This window comes from Branchiostoma lanceolatum, chromosome 12 (genome assembly GCF_035083965.1).
Source record: "Branchiostoma lanceolatum isolate klBraLanc5 chromosome 12, klBraLanc5.hap2, whole genome shotgun sequence".
Lineage (NCBI taxonomy): Eukaryota > Metazoa > Chordata > Leptocardii > Amphioxiformes > Branchiostomatidae > Branchiostoma > Branchiostoma lanceolatum.
In genome coordinates, this window is record NC_089733.1 from 7930561 (window position 1) to 7944605 (window position 14045).

General features: G+C 38.7%; 1 long non-coding RNA gene across 1 annotated transcript; it reads right to left on the reverse strand.

The window, feature by feature from the left end:
• Nucleotides 1-11736: 11736 nt before the first annotated feature.
• LOC136446132 (uncharacterized) lies at nt 11737-13872 on the reverse strand. Its single transcript, XR_010757508.1, has 3 exons — nt 13743-13872; nt 12079-12215; nt 11737-11845 (listed from the first exon to the last, which is right to left on the reverse strand). It is a non-coding gene; the product is annotated as an uncharacterized lncRNA (long non-coding RNA).
• Between the last annotated feature and the right edge of the window lie 173 nt (nt 13873-14045).

Below are 14045 nucleotides of genomic sequence, written 5' to 3' on the forward strand. Positions count from 1 at the left end.
AAAGATTTCCGTTTTTCTTACAGAAAATCTTCTTGTCTATACTATGATATGTTGTAAATAAAAATATGCTATTCATCTTAAAGTTTTGGAAGTCCTGCTCTATGCCTAATATCCTATTTATGAATCAGGTCCAACTTTCAAGGGAATTCATGGTATGTGGTAGTAACAGTCCCAGCAGTACATACAGACACAAGACAAATATGCGCACATGACCCAGTATCGATCCACACGCATCGTTAGAGCAAAACTCGAAAGGATGACGCCAAACAATATGTGTGAAACATAAATAATTCCCAAAATTTGGAACCGTCGGTGTAAAAGTTGAACAATCTCCATTGTACCGGACCTTGCACAGGCCCCTTAGCAGCCTGGTAATTTCCAAATAACTCTTTTATCCCGCCGACGATCGATACGAAATGTTGGAGGTCACCTCACGGTGATTGTACTCTAATGAGATTAGGATCCGCTGGGGATACTGTGCACACGTCTGGGACTGTCTTCCCGGGAAATTGATACGTATCTGATTTTGGAAGCCGCGAGTTTGATTTGATACGTCGTTCCCATGGGCCCGACGACGACATTCCTGGAAGAGGTAAGTCTCGTCCCCAGTGTGGAGGTATTGTGCTGTGGAAACTACTTCAGCGACACGAAGACTTTATGAACAATACATCAATTGTTACCAATGGAGAAAAAACTTGAGCATCGAACAGCAAGACAGTAAGTTAGTCATAATAGGATGAATTCAAAAGGGATAGGGTTTATTTCAACCATGGTATTCTAACGGTGACGAGTGATGAAAATAAAAGCGAGTGAACATTAATTTCGTCAAAGACCCGTGCCCAATGTTCAATGTTCTGTTTATTGCCAACGCTGAATATGGCAGAAGGTACGGAGCTTTCTGTGAATAAATACGCATATTAACAGATTGTGGGAGTGGCAGCGCGCTTTCATCCTAAGATATCACACCCACAAAAACATGCTCACAAAGCACATATCTTAATTATACGTACTCAGGCATTAGCGATATCATCTAAATTGTAATATCTTGTTCACACAAAGGTAGCGAAGTCTAAAATATCTTTCCATTTAAACATCAAGTCACCACAACTTACATTTACAAGTTGATATTGACGATAGTCGTGGTAGCATTTAGTAGTCTGATCAACATGATCAAAGATACAGATATCTATAGTGAAATTATCACACTCAGCCTAGCACGACATTTTAACATATCAGAATACCAAATGCTAAATTGGGACTTTTCTTTGGATGACAGTCGATCAACACAATTACACAGCGCCCCCTGTCAAAATATTTTGAATACATTTTTGATTTGATATTCTGCAAATATCTTCTGGCGGCGTCAAAGATGGAATGTTTCGACGTCATTGTCAGGAAATATGAATAGAATTACGAAGCAATCAACCAGATAAACTGCGTATAGAAACGATACGTTCTAACCACTTTAATTTCTTTTCAAGTCTATTACATATTCTAGCTCTTCAACCCAACTGACATACCGGTGATGAGTTCGGTTATATTCTATATAAAACAAATCAACTCCAGTGTCACAACGCCCCCTGTCTGTATGATCTAAAATTGGACACGCACACCAAGGACGAAGACATTCAAAAGTAATGCTTATTACGTGATATCATCCTGATTTTCTAATATACTATTATTATATAACATTATTGTATAACACTGTTATACACAATTGCATGCATTTATTAGTATTAAGCTCTTAGCAGGTCATTCGTATTTAAACTTTGAAATAGGCTGTACCGCCACTAATATTATTATATCAATAAAGCAGTGTAAACATCAAGTCAACCTAATCATTTGCTTAAGCTTGTTTTGTCACTTGAATATCTATCCAAGCCAGTACATAAGCCTGCTTGTAAGTCAATTGTAAATTCACATAATCTGTAATATGCACGTTATAATAGTTTCTAATACAATTCAGCTGACTTTCACAATTTTACTCATTTTATTATGAACTTGCTGACACCATGTCTTCTGGACAAGTTAACTGGACATAGTATTACCTAGTAAAACAAGTTAATGTCACAACACTTTTCTTAAATATCTAATGCCACACTGGAATTTTGATCTCCCAATTTTGAGCTCATAAGTATATATAGCCAGTCGCATTAGGCAGATATGATAGGCTAATTGAGAGGAGGGGTGCGATGTCAGTCCTTCACTGTTTTAGCCATGTTTCCATTAGATTTTGATTAGTCACAACCGTTACTGGAAACGTTTTGCCTTTGGCGAAGTACGATATCATCTGTTTCCTTAAAGTCAGTTTGATCATCCCCATCCCGATGACAAGTTTCAGAATCCATACATTCATGCCACTCCTCCTGTCCATTGTCGTCTTTCATGCTTAAATCAAGTGAAATGGATGGAGGTCCCAGCCAGTCGTGCAACTTAGCCCAAAACGTTTCCTTAGCCATTGGTTCAGTCCAGTCCAGATATGTCCGCAAAGCCATTTCTTTGGGTCTCTTGCAGTTGTCATACTTCACGACAATAACGCAATTTTCCTTTTGGTCAAGTTTGCGTTGGTATGTAAGGACCAATTCATGTCTGCACCATCCACTATTGATAAAGCTTTTGGACATGACTAGTATCACCTTGCGGCTTTGGTAAATAGCAGAGGCTATGTTAGTAAGTATTGGTTTACCTACGATAAAATCACGAGTGTCAAGACATACTGTGTAACCATTACTTTCCAGATTACCTAACAGATCGTCTCTAACCCAAGCGGCATCCGCACTGCTGTACGAGATGAACACGTCATAGCGGTGACCTTCTTCGCCGGATCCTGGAGAAAACATACGATGTTTTTCCGTTTCCGTAAATTGTCGTCTTTGATTTCTAGTAACTGCTGAGATGGCCGGAAAGTGGTGCAACTGAACAAGGTATCCAATTACAAGAAGGAAAATAGCAATATAACAAAGTTCGGATCACTTTTTGTCCGTGGTAGCAGAGAGAAACACAAAACGTTACATATACATATAGATTGCTGTAATATTTGTATTCCCTTGTGACTTTCTCCGTTGTCCTTTCTCAAATCTGATGTCCTAAGCGAACAGTAGTAACTTTTTCTACGTTCATTACATTTCAGCGGTAAATAGCCCTTTTAAAAGCTAGGTGCCAAAATGTCATGTGAAGTACCAAGTGCTCATTGGTAGGAATTCCGGACCTGTCATGAATGTAACCTATATGGGTAAGGAGGAACAATGATAAATACAAATAAGGCATATTGGGATGCATTATACTCACCATCCATTTGCTGGATGTTCTCTAATGTCACACGTATGTCTCTCTCTGACAACTTATGTCTGATCCATGAGGCAAACCAGATAGCAGACAGCACAACCACGACAAGTAGGATTCCTAACAACGCCATAACCAAGGTGGAGGCCTCTGTGTAAAAATAATCAAGGGAAATAGCAAACATAAGTACAATGCAATTATAGCATGTTGAATTATTGTACTTTGCTACAATTGTTTTTTTATAGAAAGAAGCAACATGTAACGAAAATCAAACCGTCGTATGACATCCTTAGCAACTTATTTGTACCTGACAAAGCATTGTCGCGCAATCGAATGCCTTCAGCATATAATTTCTGATTGTCGATGTAAAGTTTTATCACGTTGAAGAGGTCTTGGGCTGAAGAAAGAGAGGACAGTTAAAATCTTTAAAAACGCATAAAAGGAGACACATTGTCTATCTATTTTAGATAGTCCGTGTGTCTCTATGTCAATGTTACATATTGAGACATAAACAGAAGCAATCAGTGGTTTGGAAAGGTAAAATAGATACCAATGACTTTCCTTAATCCAATGAAGGGTGACTACAGATGTACAACCCAATAAAGAAGTTATAAGAAAACTCTTTTGTATTCTGGGTTAGTCAAAAGGAAATTATTCAGATGACTTTTGCCATATCTTTAAACAGAACATGCAATTGGTGATCATGAGTAATGGTAATCATCTGTGCCAATAATGATGCACAAAAGTAAAAAGTTGGTCCTTTGTACCTTGCTCCTCCCAATTTTTGGGTTCAATTGAAAAGTCTTGTTCGGTCACCAACGAAGCATTCCGTATCTTATTGTCTTTATAGCCACACTCATACGTTCCGTAGGCTTCCAGATGCTCAACCGTCAGATTGCACCAGAGGGTGGTAATCAATGTGCCCCAATACCAGAATCTTTGACTAATAAAAGTCGCGTGGCTGTCGTCATCTCTAATCTGAAAAAAAAACACGTGCATACAATACAGGATATAGAAAAGTTTGATGCATTTTCCAATCAATGACTGCTATTAGGATACAAATCCCTATCATATATATACGAGAATTTACATAAATATATATGTATCTGTTTAACTACCCTTCGGCGTAACACCTGCTTTGCTTATATATATATATATATATATATACGTTTGGTATAATTTACACCTACTTGCACACCATTCCGATACCACGACAATTTTGGTACATCGTCGTCAGTCGGGTGGACTATTTCATGGTGACATGGTAGGTAAACCCTTGTACCTAGCGCCATGTGATATTCTGCATGTGCATAAACATGTTGCATTTCATTCTTCTACTTTAAGGTATCACAATTAATGCAAAGACATGATACAAAAGCTGACCAACGAAGTGTAAGCAATCATGTATATAACACTTTCAGTCAATTGTGCCCTATTCATTTATTGCTTTGGTCGCACACACAGCCAGGGCTGCCCAACATCACGATTTCCATTATTCGTATTAATTCTAGCGAAATGTCCTTTGGTCTGTATTACTTTCAAATTAATGTCACGAAAATGTATTTGTAACAATCTGAGCAGTTTCAATCTACAATGCATTAATTTCTTTTCTAAGCCAAGGACAACACATCCAAATTCTGTAAAATCATAAAAATCCACGTCTTCTAAACAAGTGAACATCCACAAAAAATCACATACAAACACATTCACACTCACTCACTAACCCAAACCAACGGGGGTCACAATATCAAGCTCCTTGGCGGAAGAGGTAGATGGTAAAAGGGTGGAAGTACAAATCCATTCTGTGAGTAGGAATCATACAATAGCATTTGGATGATAGCTTACGATTCTGTGGTGGACGTAACCGCATTGTAGATGGACTCGGAGTGATCTGGAACGTGTTTAAGTAATAGCGAGGTCTGAAAAACCAAACAATATGCAAAACTTGAGTTCCGCGGCCTTATATTTTCCCCGAATGATGTTAAACTTTGCAACAGCCGTACTCTGAAAAATCCTCATTGGTTATTCATAAATTATTAGCCTGGGTGCAATCTTATTACTACCGGGCTCCTACAGTCGATACCCTGATTTTTTAACCTGAAAATCATGGTAGCGGGTGTAGGAGCCCATGTAGTAATCGAGTGGCACCCAGGCTAATGAATTATACCAATTATGGTCTTCTTTACCCTTGACCAACACAAGTTACAATAATTATGAAAGTCTTATCTAAGTAAAGAAGGCTAGAAGCAATTAAACACAATAAGAACTTGGGCTAAAATGTTTCTTTGTTCCAAATTAACAGCTGTATCGCACATACCCGTAGAGCCCATCTATACCCAGATCACCGTCTTCAGCAGTAGCATCTGGGAAACCATTTTTCTCCAGAATACAGTCGTAAATACCGAAAGAAGTTGGATCTTTGACCTCAATTTCAAAGTTTGCGGAAACAATGTCGACTTCTTCATCATCTGACGGTCTGACTTCGACGTCTAACCGAAAAACCTGCAATATACAAATGTGTAGTTCAATGGCAGTTAAATAAAAACCTTTGACACATGCTTACGCCCATTGGAAACAATGAATTGATGCACGTTACTTGATTACACATGGCAACATGACTGGTCAAACTATGAAACGCTAACAGCCATAACATACTTGCCGAAGTAATATCAAACAACATCATACTGACACATAAATGCATGTTTAGACAGTGCCTACTTCTGTCTTTCTAGACAAAGACCCTTTGCAATACATTCATAAAGATTATGATAGTACTTACTTCATTTCCGTCCAATGTAACGACAATTGCAAAACGGTCCACTTCTCTACGCTGGACATGAAACGCGCAGGTGTGTTTAGATGGTATCCCTATCCGCGCGGGGACTTGAAAGGAAAACATGGAAACAATGAGTGCTTTGTTTGAACATTTGTTATGCTTACAACAAGGACAAGTGCAACATTTGGTACTGCTGCCTGTAAGTAGGACTATTATGATACATATGTACGACATACCCTGAATAAGTTGACTAGCAATTATCAAAAGAAGACAGAATGAAACATATTGATAAATAGCCTATTCATTGAAAGTTATGTGATTTGTATGGAACGTAAAAAACATCTAGACATATGTTCTCTCAAAGCATAAGATTTGTCCGATCATTGACACCGTAGTTAAAATTATGACCGATGATTTATCATGAGCGTTTCTCATTGGCTATGCATACAAGGTTCTCATTTTCATAAATCATATCAGTTGAACATTTCTCACTTTCCCAGTTACATATGCCGCATGTTTGATTAGTCCTATCATGGAAAGCAGTGGGTTTATCTCTCATTATCATAGCCAGATGGCGTCGACCAATCAGAAACCTCCATTCCCTATCGGTTATGACGCCATAATGCAATAAAAGTCCCACAAAAGGTGTTGAATGAATCTCAAGGGGTGTTCAATGATTTGACCAATCAGGAGGACACCCAGAAGGGAGGAATGATTTCATCATCGTTCCTCACGGGGTCGCCCAGACGGACGTTTTCTCGTTGTTTCTGACGGGAGAACGCCAGCGGCAAGACACGACACCGGCATTCACGAAGACTGACGGGGAAAAAAGAATTGAGTACGATTTCACTGGCGTTTTGTAGGCTCGCAAAACTAAGGCGATCATCATTAGGCTCGTATTTTTCGTGGTATCAAAAGCTCAAAGTATGAAGTTATTACGAAAATATGCTAAAAAGTGTAAGTAAACGTCACTACCATAAAGATTTCAGCATTTATCTATTTCCCTTTTTTTACTAGAAAACTGCTTTAACTTAAATTCAGCTCCTTTAACTGTCACTAGTCAAACGCTAAATTTTATCATCGAAAATATTTCATTACTAACATTTGAGATAGTGATGTTTATTCCCACCTATGAAATTAAATGCCGTAAACTACTCCCTTTCCCCGGCCCTCCAACCGCTAAAATTACCAACCGAAATATTAATTGATTTACAGTATACCAAGCATCATGCTATCTACATACCATGATGACTCGTCGATTTTTATCATTTCATTGAGTTAGTAAGTTAGGTCCTCATTAAGGTAATTGATACCTATTGATATTTCTCTCTTTCTCAATTGCATATGTCACATGTTTGAGAGTTCTATCATGAAATGCAGTGGATGTATCAACATTCCTATTTTAGTATGCAAATTAGATTCTGATTTTTAATCAAACTATGTAAATCATTGCTCAAGCTATCTGCATCTACAAAAATCATGACCATCCATCAACCCCGTGTTGTTATTCTCTTCCATAGTCTGAAACAAAGCCAGCTCCTGCAGTTCCAAAAAAGCCGCTAGGGGGGCCCGAAATCTAATTATTTCCAGGTCTCTTCAAGAGCTGCCCTCATACCACTTATCAAGACTATCCATCCAGACCTCCTTAAGTTATGCTGTTCATCCACACACATACATATACACAAACATACATACATACATGGAAACGCTACAGAAAACATGGCAAAAGTTATAAATGCTTACACAAAATTAACTGCAAGACCAACACTTGCAACGAAATGCAAAGATTCCTTTTCGGATAAAATTGCCTTTGATTTTTTTTTTTTAAACGGTCTATACAAAATAATTTTATTGACACTGTATGAATAACATTCAGCCTGAGTGCCCATATATATATAATGACAAAACGCAAATGTATACATACATGACCCCCCTCCCAATTCTTCACTTCAAAAATGAAAATCCCCAAAAATAGTTACATCAATACACATGATGGAAATAATGCCCATGGGTAAGGGTGTGCTATCCCATTAATTTACTAGTAAGAGATTTTTAGATATCTTTTACTAGTATATTAATGGGATAAAGAGGTACTATATCATTAATCTACTAGTAAGAGATTTCAAACATTATAATTTCTCCATAATGAATTAATGGGATAGAGGGGTGCTATCCCATTTATTTACTAGTAAGAGGTTTTAAGATTTGTCATATAGTGAAAAAATGTGATACGTTTGTGACAGACGTTATCACGTGTAAAATTATTTATAACGGATTTCGATTGAAAAACCTTTTTGCAATAAAAAAATGGATAAATAGCTTGAGCTAGATGTACGTACTTGTAAGTGGCATCAAGTCCGGACGTGAATGGTCAAATATGAACGACATCTCCTTGAACCACGACTGATTCATGCAGCCATGTTGTGCCTGCCTAATCACGCACTCGTATCGTCCGTAGACATCCAGAGTTTTCTTCAAGGAAAACGATTCCCTCACTCCATCGTCTGGGGAGATGACCGACTCTTTTGAAGCAATCTAAAACAGAATATAGGACAGAATTTAGAAGGAGATGTGTATATTTCTAACCTTCGCCTAATATGTTTTTGGTAGCGTATGTATCTGTGTACGTCGATGAACTCGAGAGGGCCTGGATGGATTGTCTCGATATTTGTTTTGTATGTAGGTCTTGATGAGGCCTCGAAATGATTAGAATTTGGGCCCATGGTGTCTTGTTACGGTAATGCAGCGGAACTTCATGTTTGTAAAATATCTTGTGTTTTGGACATGGTCGTAATTTCCCAGTGGTAGATAACGCTTTGGGCAGAAAGTGGCGTAGGTCTTGGCCCCCTAGCGACTTTTTGTGAGTGCAGGAGCAGGTTTTGTTACGGAGATTTGAAAGAGAATAACTCAAGAAGGTGTTGACGGATGGTCATGATGTTTTGGAAATAAAGGAAGATAACTTGTGTGATGGTTGACATAATAAGATACTAATTATGCAAATAAGAATTTTAATTTTCGTAATCAATGAGGACAGTCTATACGTACGCTGTAGTTCATATTATGACTCTCAAGCATGTAACATATATGTAACTTATAGAGAGAGAAATACTAGATATCAATTATGCAAATGAAGGCCTACACTGTATGCATAATGATAAAGTACTATTGTTCTATAGTTGTGACAGGAATTTCAAACTTGTTGCATTTGGAAGCTACGTGAAGGTAAGTATCTTTGAATATAAACTATGTATATTAGGACCCTGTCTACATAATTGATGAGAAAATGCTAAAATTGCCTTTTTTGTTAAGATAAGACTGTCATACTTTGGACAACTTCTGTTATTTGGGAGGAGCAGATGATCAACTAGTATAGATTATGCAACATGTACATTAAAAGTCATAAGCCACTTCATTTCTAAAACAAATCTACACAAAATATCACAATCAATACGTTAATGCATCAAAACATTCGAAGCATGCAGACAAATATCTCACCTCTTCACCGTCCTTTCGAAGGATAACGTCCCAGGTTTTCCACATTGGAGCAGTTAGGGACCACATTAGGTGGCAGGAAAGGTGTGCTTTGCCAGACTTTATAAACGCATTATTTGGCCTTGTAACAAACGCTGAAACGAAAGTAGATATGCGAAAAACAAACGTACATGTTGCTGTATTGGATTGCTGTTAGGTAATGTGATGAAATTCAAGCATGCGGGTAATGATGCTACCGATTAAAATCTTTCAGGCTATAAAGCTAGTTCAAAATATGAGCGAAAAAACAATGAATTTTAAGAACATATGGCTACAAGCTCAACAACATTAACAATGGATGTTTTACTAAAATGCAAGCTTCCTATACCTTGCAACAAGTCGTCTCAAAAACGACTGATGCTTCGTAACAAAAAGTGCTTACCCAATGGCTGATTTAGATCCAAATATATTATTCCAACCCTCGAATTCTCGAACATCGACCCATCTACACAATCGATAACCGATTGCCTCAGTACGCAGTCATACCGTCCGAAATCCTCAGGGCCATCAATGGATATCTTCAACGTAGACTTAAAAATATGACCATCTGATTTAACAGAGGTAGTTGATGCAACCTATGGAAATACCAGATACGGTGCTAGTGCACCAGATTATTACCTTCGCAAAGAAGTTTATGTTTTCGGTAGCCATTGTAAGTGTGTGTGTGTGTGTGTGTGTGTGTGTGTGTGTGTGTGTGTGTGTGTGTGTGTGTGTATTTGTGCGTGCGTGCGTGTGTGTGTGTGTGTGTGTGTGTGTGTATTTGTGCGTGCGTGCGTGCGTGTGTGTGTGTGTGTGTGTGTGTGTGTGTGTGTAACTATGTTGCATGCATGTGGAAGACCAGTGTAACTCGAGAAGGGCTGAATGGAATGTATTGATATTTGATATGTAGGTAGGTCTTGATGAGACATCAAAATAATTAGATTTTGGGCCACCTAGCAACTTTCTAAGATACTGCAGTGGAACTTCTGCTTTTGATATCTCGTGTTCTGGACATGCTATGGTCGTGATTTTTGAGTGGTAGATAGTTCTTTGGAAGCATATTAGTCGTGTAAGTTTGGGCCCCCTGACGTTTTTTAAGGAAAGGCAGGGACCAATTTTGTATCAGAGTTTGACAGAAAATAAGACAAGAAGGTGTTGACGGATCGCCGTGATTTTCGGTGTGTGTAGATAGCTTTCAGAGCGATTCCATGTCCAGAAAGCTTTCTATATACCAGAGACCTAATCATCATCAGTATCACTATTCTTTTACGACTATCAGTGTTATCATGTTCATCATTTTCATTGATATTCTCATCAGAAAACTCCGATCAGAGACTATGAATGGTCTAGTCATGGCCAGATGAAGTTCTTGAACTTATGATTAATCTAAATTGTTATACATCAATACTTCAAGATGTTTTATAGCTTACCATTTTGCCGTCTTTGAACAACAGCATTCTACACGAACCATTGACACATGTGCAGCAATCATAACAACTGACTTGGCACGTCAGATGCGTTTTACAACTCTTGGTTAGCCTGCGGTATACAGGTATCGCCACAACTGGGTAAGGATCTGGGCAACAACGATTAGATACAAGTCAAGGCAAGTCAAAGTCTTTATTTTACTTCGAGTGCTACTTGTACATTAATCATGAAAACTATTAACGAATGGTCATAACGCTTGTCATGAGCATAACACGTAAAGATTCAACATCAAATACTAGTATTGTTTTATATTTGATATACTAGTAGACACGAATGAATAGTTAACACCGTTTACATACTTGAGACGTTAGCTCATTGAGCACATGTTTGTATCTTTCCTTGATATCGCTTGGTAGAAAAACGGTATGGATATATCAATACGATGATATATTTAAACTTTAATAAAAAATTTGACAATAAAGATGGTGGAATATATAAGTAGCAACACACTTCTACTTCCCATCACATCTTTCCAGCCAAACACGATTAACATACACGACATAATGTTACAAAACTGTAAAATTACTACCCACCATTGATACTCAGACTGTGTCTGCAAACGGGGAAATCGTCAGCCCCCTTTTCCATTTTCCATGCTGAATCATTGTTGGGGGCAACGTGACAGTTATACCGACCATTATCCGCCTTCTCAACGTTGCGAATGGACAGGACAGAGCTGAAGAACGTTGTGCCCTGGGATTGCAGGCATGCATGGCTCACGTTTCCGGAAACTTGAACAATGCGTTCAGAAAGGGTGACACGACCATCAGACGTATTTGTTATTGGTGCCTATAAACAAGATACATATGTGTGGGTAAACTACTGTCAAATGAATGGAACAGTACTTTGTCTGGTGAGACCAGTGCTGTGTCAGAGTGAACTGTAATCAAACAGAGATGCCAGGATATTGATAATACGTGCTACCTACTCCGTAAACACGATGTTCGTAGTTGTAGACGAAATGCTGATTTTCAAATATAAACAACCCGCTCCGATCCCAGCCGTTAAGGCTCACTACTTACCTGACTGGAATCCTTGAACCACAAAAGTTTCCATTTGGGAAGAAGGTTCTCATATGGGATGTAACATCTCAATTCCTGGCGTTCACCAATTATTGGTGGATGGATGTGTGCATGTTGAATGTAATCAGAGGTTGCTCCTGCAATGCAAGACAAACAAAACTAAAGACTGAGTGATTCATCGGTACACTTGAGTTACACATTAATCCGGGTACCATCCTAGTTTGCTCTTCTTTCATCAGTATCTTAAAATGTGTATTTCATAATTTCAGGTCGTTTTATTTGGTGTTTAGTACGTAACGGGGGTGTCCATAGTCCGGTAACTGTTCTAAGTGAATGCGCATGTCTTTTATCATCGTACATTTTGCCCTGAACCCACAAAAAACAAGCTTAGATCTTGTAACAGGCATATAACTGTGATTAAAGCTACACATACATAGTTTTCATTAAAACAGTAGCGTTCCGCACTTTGCTTATTACGCACAAAAGTTACGGCAGTTTTGGGGTTTGCATTCTAGTGGAACGTTCTAACACAAAAAGGGGGTCCAAACTCCGGTAAGGTGACAAGCAGGTCATTACCGTGAATGTTTAAGCATCCCATGTAAATAGAATTACAGTAAAGCCTTGCAATATTATTTTTTAGCGCAAATATGTGCCATCTTTTGGATTACAGTAATTGTTCAAATACGGTGAGATAGAAATCTCCCTTGTCACGGTGAGATCAACCTGCCTTGAAAACAAAATGGCGGGACATTGTTTACGTTGCCTGCGATCGTATGCCTTTACGCTTTCGGCTTCATTGATGGTCTTTTCAACCTTGTCATTGATAGCAGCAATATCTATGGGATTTTTTCAGTCGGTAGGGTTCAATTTTCTGGAATGGTCGGCGCTCTACCGGCGGGTTGACTAATTTAATTGTGTTAGGCACCTCTTGGCTGCCGTCATACGTCATTGGTAAAGATGGAGGAGCGACAGGATGAACACTGCGGCGTCATTTTAACTCCGATTATCCAACTTTAAAGGCAAAGATGGTATATAGGTTTGTTTTAAGAGGAAGTCTAATGAATGTCCTTCCTATATGTGGTGGTATCTTTTTACATGTTGTCTTCTACGATGAACAATTAAAGAGTTTCGAAGGGCATGTTCTCGATGCGTTCGCTCGTCAACCCGCACGGAAGGCGTCAAACTTGTGCAATTTTTGAAATCTTTATCCGTTGGGGCTTACCAACTTCAACACATACTCCAACTTCGTTGTGATTTACATTAAGGTTTAGTCCATAACTAGCTGTACTTATCATATGCAGCTACCCATGCATATCTCCGCAACAATGATTTTTAAAACCTTACCGGACTATGGACCTTACCGGACTATGGACACCCCCCGTTAATGTTTAATCCTTCCGTCACCTCGGTGGGAGGGTGGCAGTAAATTAGTCACTAGGATAACAACAGGTTAGAAAAACATTTGGCTAGAATCGCATGCATGGGTAAACTCACCCCTCCAACTCAATATTATTCAAACGAGAATGTTTCAAAACGGTATTGTGTAATCATATTTCATACTTGAGCACAGTCGGTAATATAGTATTTTTATACCTGATTTTGTCTGTCCAGATAAGATTGGTCAGTGGTGCATGCCAGTAAAGAGAAGTTCGAGTTCAACTCACCGTCCTTCCCTGGTGGACAGAAAGCCCGTCGAGCTGAAGTCGCCATTGCAAGTGACAGCAGTATGATCGGACATAGAATGCACTTCATAGCGCCCATTTTGTCGCAGTCCGTCAACTAACGTGCGAAACCTTTCACATCCCCCCGGCCGATGCGAACCTTACTCTTGCTCCCATGCACCCCAGACGTTCTATACATGTCCTCTTTGTTTACCTGAAATATGAACCATTTCTTGAAACGAACAATGAGATGAAATAAAAAGGGCTTTTGTGTGATTGTGACAACTATAGTAAAACAAACAACAG